Source organism: Schistocerca piceifrons, chromosome 11, assembly GCF_021461385.2.
Source record: "Schistocerca piceifrons isolate TAMUIC-IGC-003096 chromosome 11, iqSchPice1.1, whole genome shotgun sequence".
Taxonomy (NCBI): Eukaryota; Metazoa; Arthropoda; class Insecta; order Orthoptera; family Acrididae; genus Schistocerca; species Schistocerca piceifrons.
In genome coordinates, this window is record NC_060148.1 from 82,241,471 (window position 1) to 82,255,555 (window position 14,085).

Sequence of the window (14,085 nt, forward strand, 5' to 3'; positions counted from 1 at the left end):
GGAAATTTGGAAACTGAAGAAATCTAATACAATGAAGAGTAGCCAAAGTTGATTCATCGTACCCTCCAAATGGGTTATTCGAAAAAAAAAAAAGAACGTCGCCACGATTTTGTCGGCCGAGGGCGCGGCCTTGAACTTTTTCTTCGGAGGTGACAGGGTTTGGCGCCCCTCCATGGATTGCCGTTTCGTTTTCGGTTCGAAGTGACAAAACCATGTTTCACTGCCTGTGATGATGTTCGACAAAAAATTGTCACTATCAGCCTCGTAATGCGCAAGCAATTCCTCATAGATGATCCTTCGTTGCTCTCTATGGTCTTTTATTAGGTCGCGAGGAACCCAACAGGCCCACACCATTTAGAGTCCCAACTTGTGGACTAACGTCTCAGCACTGGCAACAGAGACGGCCAGTTGTGCAGCGAGGTGTTTGATTGCGATCCGTCGATAACCTCGAATGAGAGTGTCCGCACGTTCCAACATTTCAGGAGTCTCAGCTGTGTGCCGCCTGCCGGACTCCGCAGATCGGACAGATTTGCGCGAAATGGCATACGCCTCGGCCAACGACTCGCCGTGCTTTTGTTGATTGTCAAGCAATATCTGCGATGCTCCGCTTTTCCGCCAAACGGAACTGCATGACGGCTCTGCTTGGAACGCACCACCGCTACGGACGCCATTTTGAAGGCTACGTAGAGAGCTGCGACGTGTCGGAACTTCATGAAACTACAGAGGCCGAAGCGCGAATATTCCACGATGTCGCACAACACCAATTGGCCGAGAAAAAGAAGTACTGCTTCACTTATTGAACGCTCTTCGTATTCTCTATGCTGCCTCTTTATCAGATCCACCTACGCTTCTCCAATCACCTGTCGGAAACCCACTAAAGTCTTCCACTTTGTATTAATTTAACGAAGCTACAAGTTCTTCATTATCAAGGCCTAAAAATTCAAAAACATAAAAATCTAACCTCAGACATCGAGTGAATTGAGCATACGCCAGTATCATAGTCCCAACACGTACAACTGCGTGTATGGAAGTTACAGCAATGAAACTATTTAAAATTTTCGGTGGACTGATTTTTATTTACTTCTGTAGACCTTTCAGAATCTGAAACGCATTTTTCAAAAATCAAAACGCAATAAATGATGCAAAATTTTGACTTTCGTCCATGCAGATACTCTCCACATACCATCCTGAAAATTTCAAAAGTTTAAGACGGAATATCTCGTTTCTGTAACAATATTCCGGTTTGCTTGCAACTATACACGAACCAGCCATTCCTGCACAATCGTTTCAATCAGGAATCATACGATGCTACAGCATAAATAAACCGCACCCTCAGAATTGTGTGGGCAAGGTCCGAAAGTGGTAATACTGTAAAGGAACACTGATGGTATACAAAGAAGGATGATTCGAATGGTCACAACTTTGTTTATACACGATGGTCCATCGATAGCGACCGGGCCAAATATCTCACCAAATAAGCGTCAAACGAAAAAACTACAAAGAACGAAACTCGTCTAGCTTGAAGGGGGAAACCAGATGGCGCTATGGTTGGCCCGGAAGATGGCGCTGCCATAGGTCAAACGGATATAAACTGCGTTTTTTTAAGTAGGAACCCCCATTTTTATTACATATTCGTGTGGTACGTGAACAAATATGAATGTTGGACCACTTTCTTCACTTTGTGATAGATGGCGATGTAATAGTCAGAAACGTATAAGTACGTGGTATCACGTAACATTCCGCCAGTGCGGACGGTATTTGCTTCGTGATACATTGATTGTGTTTTCCCCCATGCTCATCTCTACGTGATGTTCTGACACTTTTCCCCCCGTCGAGTTCTCATGTCCTCTTCCGGGGTTTAGTTTCATAATCGAGCCACTGTCAACAACTACAATTATATTTGTGATGACAGCGACTGTTTCGCAGCGTTGTCATGGCTGTGGCGATACAAAATCTGTCGACTGTGTTCTGTTTACAATTTGCTACCAACATTAGTGATCTAACAATAGTGACTCCTAGGCGTGGCGAAATCTTGTGCTGTGTGTCACAATTCAGAAATGAATAGTGTAACAAGTGTGAACAAGAACATCTGTATGATGTGCTTCTACCAAATATTGTTACTTCTGTCGTAAACAATAACATAAATGTTGAACGGTATGACGTGAACGAACCCATGAATTGCCAGCACTGGAGGGAAATGAGTAAAAATTCCTCGTCGCCTTACCACACAATGGAATAAAATTACATAAATTAGTGTTTCTCAGCTCATTTCCCAATATGTGTTGGTCCTTATCAGCTACAGTCTCTCGGTTAAATACAATATTAATTACGTTTACTAATATGTGTAAAATAAGTATATATTTCCGGTAAAAATAAAAAATGGTAATAATATATTTCATAAAACTGAGTTACAAAAAGAGAGAATTAAGAGTAACAGCATTACTTCTTTTTTTGTGTTGTAGATCAAACCTTTTATCACAAATATTTATTCAAATAAAAATGAATTTTTAATAGGCCATATTTGTAAATTGGACCTTTTTTTTGTCATCAGTCTACTGACTGGTTTGATGCGGCCCGCCACCAATTCCTTTCCTGTGCTAACCTCTTCATCTCAGAGTAGCACTTGCAACCTACGTCCTCAATTATTTGCTTGACTTATTCCAATCTCTGTCTTCCTCTACAGTTTCTGCCCTCTACAGCTCCCTCTAGTACCATGGAAGTCATTCCCTCATGTCTTAGCAGATGTCCTATCATCCTGTCCCTTCTCCTTATCAGTGTTTTCCACATATTCCTTTCCTCTCCGATTCTGCGTAGAACCTCCTCATTCCTTACCTTATCAGTCCACCTAATTTTCAACATTCGTCTATAGCACCACATCTCAAATGCTTCGATTCTCTTCTCTTCCGGTTTTCCCACAGTCCATGTTTCACTATCATACAATGCTGTACTCCAGACGTACATCCTCAGAAATTTCTTCCTCAAATAAAGGCCGGTATTTGATATTAGTAGACTTCTCTTGGCCAGAAATGCCTTTTTTGGCATAGCGAGTCTGCTTTTGATGTCCTCCTTGCTCCGTCCGTCATTGGTTATTTTACTGCCTCGGTAGAAGAATTCCTTAACTTCACTGACTTTGTGACCATCAATCCTGATGTTAAGTTTCTCGCTGTTCTCATTTCTACTACTTCTCATTACCTTCGTCTTTCCCCGATTTACTCTCAAACCATACTGTGTACTCATTAGACTGTTCATTCCGTTCAGCAGATCATTTTAATTCTTCTTCACTTTCACTCAGGATAGCAATGTCATCAGCGAATCGTATCATTGATATCCTTTCACCTTGTATTTTAATTCCACTCCTGAACCTTTCTTTTATTTCCATCATTGCTTCCTCGATGTACAGATTGAAGAGTAGGGGCGAAAGGCTACAGCCTTGTCTTACACCCTTCTTAATACGAGCACTTCGTTCTTGATCGTCCACTCTTATTATTCCCTCTTGGTTGTTGTACATATTGTATATCACCCGTCTCTCCCTATAGCTTATCCCTACTTTTTCAGAATCTCGAACAGCTTGCACCATTTTATATTGTCGAACGCTTCTTCAAGGTCGAAAAATCCTATGAAAGTGTCTTGATTTTTCTTTAGCCTTGCTTCCATTATCAGCCGTAACGTCAGAATTGCCTCTCTCGTCCCTTTACTTTTCCTAAAGCCAAACTGATCGTCACCTAGCGCATTCTCAATTTTCTTTTCCATTCTTCTGTATATTATTCTTGTAAGCAGCTTCGATGCATGAGCTGTTAAGCTGATTGTGCGATAATTCTCGCACTTGTCAGCTCTTGCCGTCTTCGGAATTGTGTGGATGATGCTTTTCCGGAAGTCAGATGGTATCTCGCCAGACTCATATATTCTACACACCATCGTGTATAGTCGTTTTGTTGCCACTTCCCCCAATGATTTTAGAAATTCTGATGGAATGTTATCTATTCCTTCTGCCTTATTTGACCGTAAGTCCTCTAAAGCTCTTTTGAATTCCGATTCTAATACTGGATCCCCTATCTCTTCCAAATCGACTTCTGTTTCTTCTTCTATCACATCAGACAGATCTTCTCCCTCATAGAGGCTTTCAATGCATTCTTTCCACCTATCTGCTCTCTCCTCTGCATTTAACAGTGGAATTCCCGTTGGACTCTTAATGTTACCACCGTGGCTTTTAATGTCACCAAAGGTTGTTTTGACTTTCCTGTATGCTGATTCTGTCCTTCCAACAATCATATCTTTTTCGATGTCTTCACATTTTTCAAGCAGCCATTTCGTCTTAGCTTCCGTGCACTTCCTATTTATTTCATTCCTCAGCGACTTGTATTTCTGTATTCCTGATTTTCCCGGAACATGTTTGTACTTTCTCCTTTCATTAATCAACTGAAGTATTTCTTCTGTCACCCATGGTTTCTTCGCAGCTACCTTCTTTGTACCTATGTTTTCCTTCCCAACTTCTGTGACGACCCTTTTTAGAGATGTCCATTCCTCTTCAACTGTACTGCCTACTGCGCTATTCCTTATTGCTGTATCTATAGCGTTAGAGAACTTCAAACGTATCTCGTCATTCCTTAGTACTTCCGTATCCCACACCTTTGCGTATTGGTTCTTCCTGACTAATGTCTTGAACTTCAGCCTACTCTTCATCACTACTATATTGTGATCTGAGTCTATATCTGCCCCTGGGTACGCCTTACAATCCAGTATCTGATTTCGGAATCTCTGTCTGACCATGATGTAATCTAATTGAAATCTTTCCGTATCTCCCGGCCTTTTCCAAGTATACCTCCTCCTCTTGTGATTCTTGAACAGGGTATTCGCTATTACTAGCTGAAACTTGTTACAGAACTCAATTAGTCTTTCTCCTCTTTCTCCTCTTTCATTCCTTGTCCCAAGCCCATATTCTCCTGTAACCTTTTCTTCTACTCCTTCCCCTACAACTGCATTCCAGTCGCCCATGACTATTAGATTTTCGTCCCCCTTTACATACTGCATTACCCTTTCAATATCCTCATACACTTTCTCTATCTGTTCATCTTCAGCTAGCGACGTCGGCATGTATACCTGAACTATCGTTGTCGGTGTTGGTCTGCTGTCGATTCTGATTAGAACAACCCGGTCACTGAAGTGTTCACAGTAACACACCCTCTGCCCTACCTTCCTATTCATAACGAATCCTACACCTGTTATACCATTTTCTGCTGCTGTTGATATTACCCGATACTCATCTGACCAGAATTCCTTGTCTTCCTTCCACTTCACTTCACTGACCCCTACTATATCTAGATTGAGCCTTTGCATTTCCCTTTTCAGATTTTCTAGTTTCCCTACCACGTTCAAGCTTCTGACATTCCACGCCCCGACTCGTAGAACGTTATCCTTTCGTTGATTATTCAATCTTTTTCTCATGGTAACCTCCCCCTTGGCAGTCCTCTGCTGGAGATCCGAATGGGGGACTATTCCGGAATCTTTTGCCAATGGAGAGATCATCATGACACTTCTTCAATTACAGGCCACATGTCCTGTGGATACACGTTACGTGTCTTTAATGCAGTGGTTTCCATTGCCTTCTGCATCCTCATGTCGTTGATCATTGCTGATTCTTCCGCCTTTAGGGGCAATTTCCCACCCCTAGGACAAGAGAGTGCCCTGAACCTCTATCCGCTCCTCCGCCCTCTTTGACAAGGCCGTTGGCAGAATGAGGCTGACTTCTTATGCCGGAAGTCTTCGGCCGCCAATGCTGATTATTTATCAAAATTTAAGCAGTGGCGGGGATCGAACCCGGGACCGAAGACGTTTTGATTTTGAATCAAAGACGCTACCCCCCCTTTTTTTTTAATCTCATTTTGTTCGCTTTCGTTCGTTGAATCTGCTCGGGGCGGACGTCGTAAGACACCCGTTTAAGTTCGTTGTTGATCGATTAACTCAGTTTTTTTATTACAGAGGGCTGCTAACCCTCTGACCGAACACGCTGAGCTACCGTGCCGGCTAGAGGCGTATGCAATAAATAATACTAGGAAGGTTAACTAATCATTCTTCAGTTATGCACTCCACGTTTTTCGTTTTCTATTAAAAATTCAGTCACAAATTTTCAGAGCTGTTTGTATCTGATTAGGAATCTGTATGCTACCAGGAGAAATTATTTTATGCTTTTTAGTCCGATGTATAAGCGTGGTATATCACAAATTTATTTTTATTTAAATTATTATTTCCTGCTTTTTAGTCTCGTGTGTGCGAAATTTTTCAGTCGATTTCAAACACTTTTATGAGATTACAAAAGACACAAGTAATTTTCGGGTTTATTTAATTTTGTCTTCCGCTCACCCAACCAATGAATTCCTTCCTCCTACGTATATCTCGCGGGAAGACCGAGAAGTTAAAAATTAGGAAGAATCGAGCTAACACAGGCTTACCTGCAATCGTTCTAGCCGCGAAATTTCCGCGGTTGGATCAGTAAAAAGAGGGAAATGGCAGTAGTACGCCAAGTACCCTCCGCCACATACCAGACAAGAAAGCGAATTATTATTGCATTGTCATCCAGCTCTGAGCTACGTTTAAAATTTCAGGAATATAGCTCATAGAGAAGTTAGTTTAAAATCCGTTGCAAAAATTGCACCAAACAGACAGGCAGAAAACCACCCAATAAGAAAGTGGTGAAAATAATTATACGGAAATTATATGGATTCAGTTCGATAAGACTGATCGATACATTTACATAATCGCACAACGCAATAAATTGACTCTTTCCTAGACATCCAATTCTAGCATAACGCAGGGCGTATCTGCATTCCTCTCTAATTGCTGAAACCTAAGCCGTAGAAACTGCAAAATTACTACTGCTCTTCTGCATATCGATCCCGCAGAGATGGTGAACGTAAAGTAGCAGCAACAAACGATCGCGTTGGGGTACACGAGCAGTAAACACCCCCCCCCCCCCCACCCACCCTTTCATACGCCAACTGGCCACGCAGAAGCATAATTTGCGGCGCAATAAAAAGCGCTCTCCGCCACGCACCGCAGCTGCGAACAGATGCGAGAGAAGCAATGCTGGGTTATCGCTGTTTTTATGCCGTCTCCCAGTCTTATTTCTGAAGCAAGAAGGTGAGTGCTGGTTGTACGGTAGGTGGTTATTAGCGATCGCCTCTTGTTTACACGGGGCAGGTGCGCGCCTCGCAGTAGGGCAGCACTCTAGGCTCTTGCGCATGCGCGGACAGCTGAAGGTCGCCTCCCACCTGTTGCGCGCCTTAAGAGGGCACGGGTCTGCCGGCAGCGGTGCAGTTACGTAATGGCAGTCAAATGGGCCGCGCCCAGAGAGGAATGGACGTGCGCCGACGAACGCGGAGAATGCATGATGCTCAGGCGCGACCAAAATCTGCTCAAATTAACCACCACGGGAATAAAAATAGACAACTACGACAACTCGGTTACGAAATACAGGGTGGGGCACGAAATGTGTTACCAATTGTTTCTTTCACAATTTACGACGCACATTAGATATTCCGCTGGGATCACTACAGCAGTACCAACAGAGCTTGGAAAAACAAACGAGTTACGAAATGATGTGTAATTCACGATACTGCCGCTAGGAGACTAGTAAGCAGCAATGGCTGACAATGGAAGACTGACGACACAGCAACGATCGGCAATTGTGTTACTTTTTCACGAAACGAAAAACCTTGTTGTGACTCAGAGGCGTTTTCGACAACAGTTTAAAACACGAAGGGTCCCTTGCAAGAAGACCACCCACAGGTTGTACGATAAATTTGTACAGAAAGGAACAGTATTGGAAGCGAAGCGACTTCGGCCTATGCCTGTTTGTTCGACGGAGAATACTGAAGCGGTAAGAGTTGCTGTATAGAGAAGTCTCGGGAAATCGTGTAGAAAGGCAGCAGTGCAACTGGGAATATCCAGACGCTCCGTTCAACGCATTCTTAAAAGTGACCTCCATATGTTCCCATACAAGATGACCTGTGCACAGAAGCTCACTGAAGAACACAAGCAGCAGAGACTACTGTTTGCTCAGTGGGCGGAGGATAGGGAAGAAACTCTCAACAACGTTTGGTTTTCAGACGAGGCGCATTTTCAGTTAGACGGTGTGGTTAACAAACAAAATGTACGCTTTTGGCCCACTGAAAACCCACAAGTGCTTCACGAACGACAACATTATGCTCCGAGGATTAGAGCGTGGGCAGCAATTTCCCGTCACGGACTTATTTGACCCTTTTTCTTTGAAGAACCTGTGAACAGCGAGCGTTGTTTGAGCATGCTTCGCAATAGCTTCATTCCACAGCTTCTTGCTACTGCCTTGCCCTCTAATACGCAGTGGTTCGTGCAAGATGGAGTAAGGCCACATACTGCAAACACAGTGTTGGAGTTTTTACACGAGCATTTCGACATGCGGATCATTTCACTCAGGTTTCCAGGTCGCTTCAATGACGGACAAAATTGGCCCCCCCAATAGTCCAGACCTCAATCCGTGTTAATTTTTTTCTTTGGGGGTACCTAAACGAAAAAATTTTCCCGAAACGTCCACGTGATTTAATGGAGGTTACAAGACTTATTCTTCAAGCTTGCAGTGAAATTACGGAAGACATGTGCCGTAGGGTTATCACTAACGTTAGTGTTCGTTTGAAGGAAGTTAGGAAACGAAATGGCGGACATATTGAGCATGTGCTGAGTTAGAACAAATCTCCATGGACGGCTCTTCATCGTTTGTTTGTTTGTTTGTTTATTTATTGATTTATTTAACCTGGCAAGATTAGGGCCATCAGGCCCTCTCTTACATCTGACCAGGCTTTCTACTTATTTTACATTCATATGTTTTAGTAGGCATGTTAAACTACATCTAGTACAAAAAGTGAAATAAATAATTAGAACGGTACACCTGGAAAAATACATACATACAGAGTTTATATTCGTAGATCATAAGTACTGTTATAATTAGACATTATTGAAGAGACAGATTTTAGATAGGAGTGCTGGCAGCAGGGAGTATGAGGGAGACTCATGGTGAAGGGAGCAGAAGAATAGAGAGACATGATGAAACATAATTAAGGAAATATAAAGGAAAAGAAGATTGCGTGGCTAATAGAGATAGATGAAGAGGAAGGCATCTCAGGAGCAAGATAGGAGACGCTAGCTTTGCTATTTGACAGATGAGAGAATTGGCCTGGTACATTAATTTTGTGGAGAACTTCACGAGGATGATAGTAGGAAATGCTTCAAATTCTTCTTAAAAGCAGCAGGAGATCGAATTTTGCGCAAGGTAAGGGGCAGTTTGTTCCAGAGGCGGACAGTGGCAACTGAGAAGGAGTTTGCAAAAGTTTTTGTTTTGTGAGTGGGCACAGTTAGGATACCAAATAAGAGTGACCTCGTGTTTCGATTACGATGACATGACAGGTTTTTAATCTCTGAAGCAAAGTACTGGGGTGCTTGCACGACGAGGAGTCTGTGAAGTAGACATAGAGTGTGGGAGTCACGCAATTTGTCCGGCCGCAGCCACCCTAGCTCTGAGTATGAAGCACTAACATGATCGTATCGGCGAATGTTGCAGGTGTGACGCACACAGGCATTCATGGTTAGCTCTAGCCGTCTTTTGTTGAATCACATCACAATAGTGGAGGTTCGGTAGAACGAGTGCTTCCACGAGCTGGCGTTTCAAGTCCTGTGGAAATATGTTCCGAAACTTTTTGAGAGCATAGAGACAAGCAGACGTCTTTCGGCACACTGCGACTGTATTCTCCGCCCAGTTGAGATGCTCATCCAAAGTTACTGTTTTCTGATATGGTATTGGAGTACCGTCGAACAGAATAGGAGGTAGCCGTTCGCGGAAATCTGAACTTATTAATTTCTGATGGGCTATTCCTTTCAGATTGTATTGACAATAAAGTTTATATTCAAAAACAAAATGGTAACACGTTTCGAGCGCCACCCTGTATTTACATTAATCGAACTTCATCTGGCCAACTAACGTAAAAGAACGAAGCTGTTCGCAGAAACAGAAATTTATTCCCACAAACGTGCATTCCCTAACGGCATTGTAAATGAACAAAGAAGGTTACCCAACAATGTGTTTCTAAGAAAACTTCCATAATTTACGTGCATAACCATACACCAAGTACAGCCGTGAAAAAACATAGTAGTATTAACAAATGAAAGGCCGTATATTTTTGTTGTGCCATACAATGTGAGCCATGTACGTCAAATGTTCTATCTTTATTTAGTTTAAATGCCACCCCAATATGTCAAGTTCTTTAACTGTGGGTAAAATGTGTAATATAATTCATACATAATGTATATAATGTATAATGTATATATAATATTTTTGTAATATGCCATATAGTTAACCAGTCACTACCGTAATAAGTAAACAAATGGCTCTGAGCACTATGGGACTTCACATCTGATGTCATCAGTCCCCTAGAACTTAGAACTACTTAAACCTAACTAACCTAAGGAAATCACACACATCCATGCCCGAGGCAGGATTCGAACCTGTGACCGTAGCGGTCGCGCGGTTCCAGACTGAAGCGCCTAGAACCGCTCGGCCACACCGAATGGCCCTAGTAAATAATCACGAAGAACAATCAGGACATTGCATGCTAAGCAACTGCATTTCTTTTAGCCATTCAGAGGCTTAAATTAAAAATTTATAGACTAGACTCAACCAACTCACTTCAGTAGTACTGTCAGAACCTTAAGGAAAACATAACTCGTGTCATAGGCATGATTTTGTGATGTAAACAAAGGTGTCAGTCGGAAACATAGCTGGTACAGCGCTGTTTTTGCGCAAAATACAAAGAAGAAGAACATTGGCGCAACAAGCTGAATAGAAAAGAAGTGCGTCTAACGAGTAATGAAGTGTAAATATACATTCGCGAAGTGTAGTCGTTAAATAAAATTGTTATTTTGCACAGAGCAGCTGCAGCATCCAGACTGCAGTCGACGTTGTCAACGTTGTGCTAACTACAGATTTAAACAGGTGTAAAGCCAATTGAGGATGAGCGAAAGCACGAAACACCTATTGGTATAAATAAAATTACACAAGGAAGTTTCAGATAGATTATATAACAGTAAGACAGAGATTTAGGGACCAGTTTTAAATTGTAAGACATTTCCAGGGGCAGATACGGACTCTGACCACAATCTATTGGTTATGAACTGTAGATTAAAACTGAAGAAACTGCAAAAACGTGGGAATTTAAGGAGATGGGACCTGGATAAACTGAAAGAACCAGAGGTTGTACAGAGTTTCAGGGAGAGCATAAGGGAACAATTGACAGGAATGGGGGAAAGAAATACAGTAGAAGAAGAATGGGTAGCTTTGAGGGATGAAGTAGTGAAGGCAGCAGAGGATCAAGTAGGTAAAAAGACGAGGGCTAGTAGAAATCCTTGGGTAACAGAAGAAATATTGAATTTAATTGATGAAAGGAGAAAATATAAAAATGCAGTAAATGAAGCAGGCAAAAAGGAATACAAACGTCTCAAAAATGAGATTGACAGGAAGTGCAAAATGGCTAAGCAGGCATGGCTAGAGGACAAATGTAAGGATGTAGAGGCTTATCTCACGAGGGTTAAGATAGATACTGCCTACAGGAAAATTAAAGAGACCTTTGGAGATAAGAGAACGACTGGTATGAATATCAAGAACTCAGATGGAAACCCAGTTCTAAGGAGTATATAGAGGCTCTATACAAGGGCGATGCACTTGAGGACAATATTATGGAAATGAAAGAGGATGTAGATGAAGATGAAATGGGAGATATGATACTGCGTGAAGAGTTTGACAGAGCACTGAAAGAACTGAGTCGAAACAAGGCCCCGGGAGTAGACAACATTCCATTAGAACTACTTACAGCCTTGGGAGAGCCAGTCATGACAAAACTCTACCATCTGGTGAGCAAGATGTATGAGACAGGCGAAATACCCCCAGACTTCAAGAGGAATATAGTAATTCTAATCCCAAAGAAAGCAGGTGTTGACAGATGTGAAAATTACCGAACTATCAGTTTAATAAGCCACAGCTGCAAAATACTAACACGAATTCTTTACAGACGAATGGAAAAACTGATAGAAGCTGACCTCGGGGAAGATCAGTTTGGATTCCGTGGAAATATTGGAACATGTGAGGCAATTCTGACCCTACGACTTATCTTAGAAGATAGATTAAGGAAAGGCAAACCTACGTTTCTAGCATTTGAAGACTTAGAGAAAGCTTTTGAAAATGTTGATTGGAATACTCTCTTTCAAATTCTGAAGGTGGCAGGGGTAAAATACAGGGAGCGAAAGGCTATTTACAATTTGTACAGAAAGCAGATGGTAGTTATAAGAGTCGAGGGACATGAAAGGGAAGCAGTGGTTAGGAAGGGAGTGAGACAGGGTTGTAGCCTCTCCCCGATGTTATTCAATCTGTATATTGAGCAAGCCGTAAAGAAAACAAAAGAAAAGTTCGGAGTAGGCATTAAAATCCATGGAGAAGAAATAAAAACTTTGAGGTTCGCCGATGACATTGTAATTCTGTCAGAGACAGCAAAGGACTTGGAAGAGCAGTTGAATGGAACGGACAGTGTCTTGAAAGGAGGATATAAGATGAACATCAACAAAAGCAAAACGAGGATAATGGAATGTAATCGAATTAAGTCGGGTGATGCTGAGGGAATTAGATTAGGAAATGATACTCTTAAAGTAGTAAAGGAGTTTTGCTATTTGGGGAGCAAAATAACTGATGATGGTCGAAGTACTGAGGATATAAAGTGTTGACTGGCAATGGCAAGGCAAGCGTTTCTGAAGAAGAAAAATTTGTTAACATCGAGTATAGATTTAAGTGTCAGGAAGTCATTTCTGAAAGTATTTGTATGGAGTGTACCCATGTATGGAAGTGAAACGTGGACGAAATAATAGTTTGGTTCTAGGCGCTCAGTCCGGAACCGCGGGACTGCTACGGTCGCAGGTTCGAATCCTGCCTCGGGCATGGATGTGTGTGATGTCCTTAGGTTAGTTAGGTTTAAGTAGTTCTAAGTTCTAGGGGACTGATGATCTCAGATGTTAAGTCCCATAGTGCTCAGAGCCATTTGAACCATAAATAGTTTGGACAAGAAGAGAATAGAAGCTCTCGAAATGTGGTGCTAGAGAAGAATGCTGAAGATTAGATGGGTAGATGACATAACTAATGAGGAGGTATTGAATAGAATTGGGGAGAAGAGGAGTTTGTGGCACAACTTGACTAGAAGAAGGGATCGGTTGATAGGACATGTTTTGAGGCATCGAGGGATCACCAATTTAGTATTGGAGGGCAGCGTAGAGGGTAAAAACCGTAGAGGGAGACCGAGAGATGAATACACTAAGCAGATTCAGAAGGATGTAGGCTGCAGTAGTTACTGGGAGATGAAGAAGCTTGCACAGGATAGAGCTGCATGGAGAGCTGCATCAAACCAGTCTCAGGACTGAAGTCTTAGGACTGAAGACCACAACAACAACAAGGAAGTTTCTGGTTGCTGTACTTCTTAAAATAATAAGAAATATTTGCTTATTTCCATCCTATTTCAGGCTCATCTCTAAATGGATGTACATTTTATGCAACTTCTATTTGGCTCATCCGCAGAAGATCCTGAAAATACTCATAAAGTTGTTTGTGGAAATAAACGAATATTTCATATGTAACTCGTCACTGCAATCTGGAATTATATACAATAAATATGCAGTCACAGCATTAAACAATATCCATAATGGATCAGCATAACTCGAGTAAATAGTCAAACTAAGTAATTTCAGTGACTGGACTGAATAGCTCGTAACAAAGAGAACAAAGTATCTGTGTCAACGGAGAGAGATCTTCAGACGTAAAATCAACTTCCTGTGTACTCCATGCGACTGTTACAAGACCACCACTGTTCACTACGTACATTGTGATTAGCAAAAATAAGCACCCGTTTACTTCGTGTACCCTGCTTGGGGAAGGCCAGATTGATCTTCGATGCTGAAACTACACCTTATTTTAGTAGATAGATTAAAGAAAGGCAAGCCCACATTACAACGTTTGTTTATTTAAAGAAA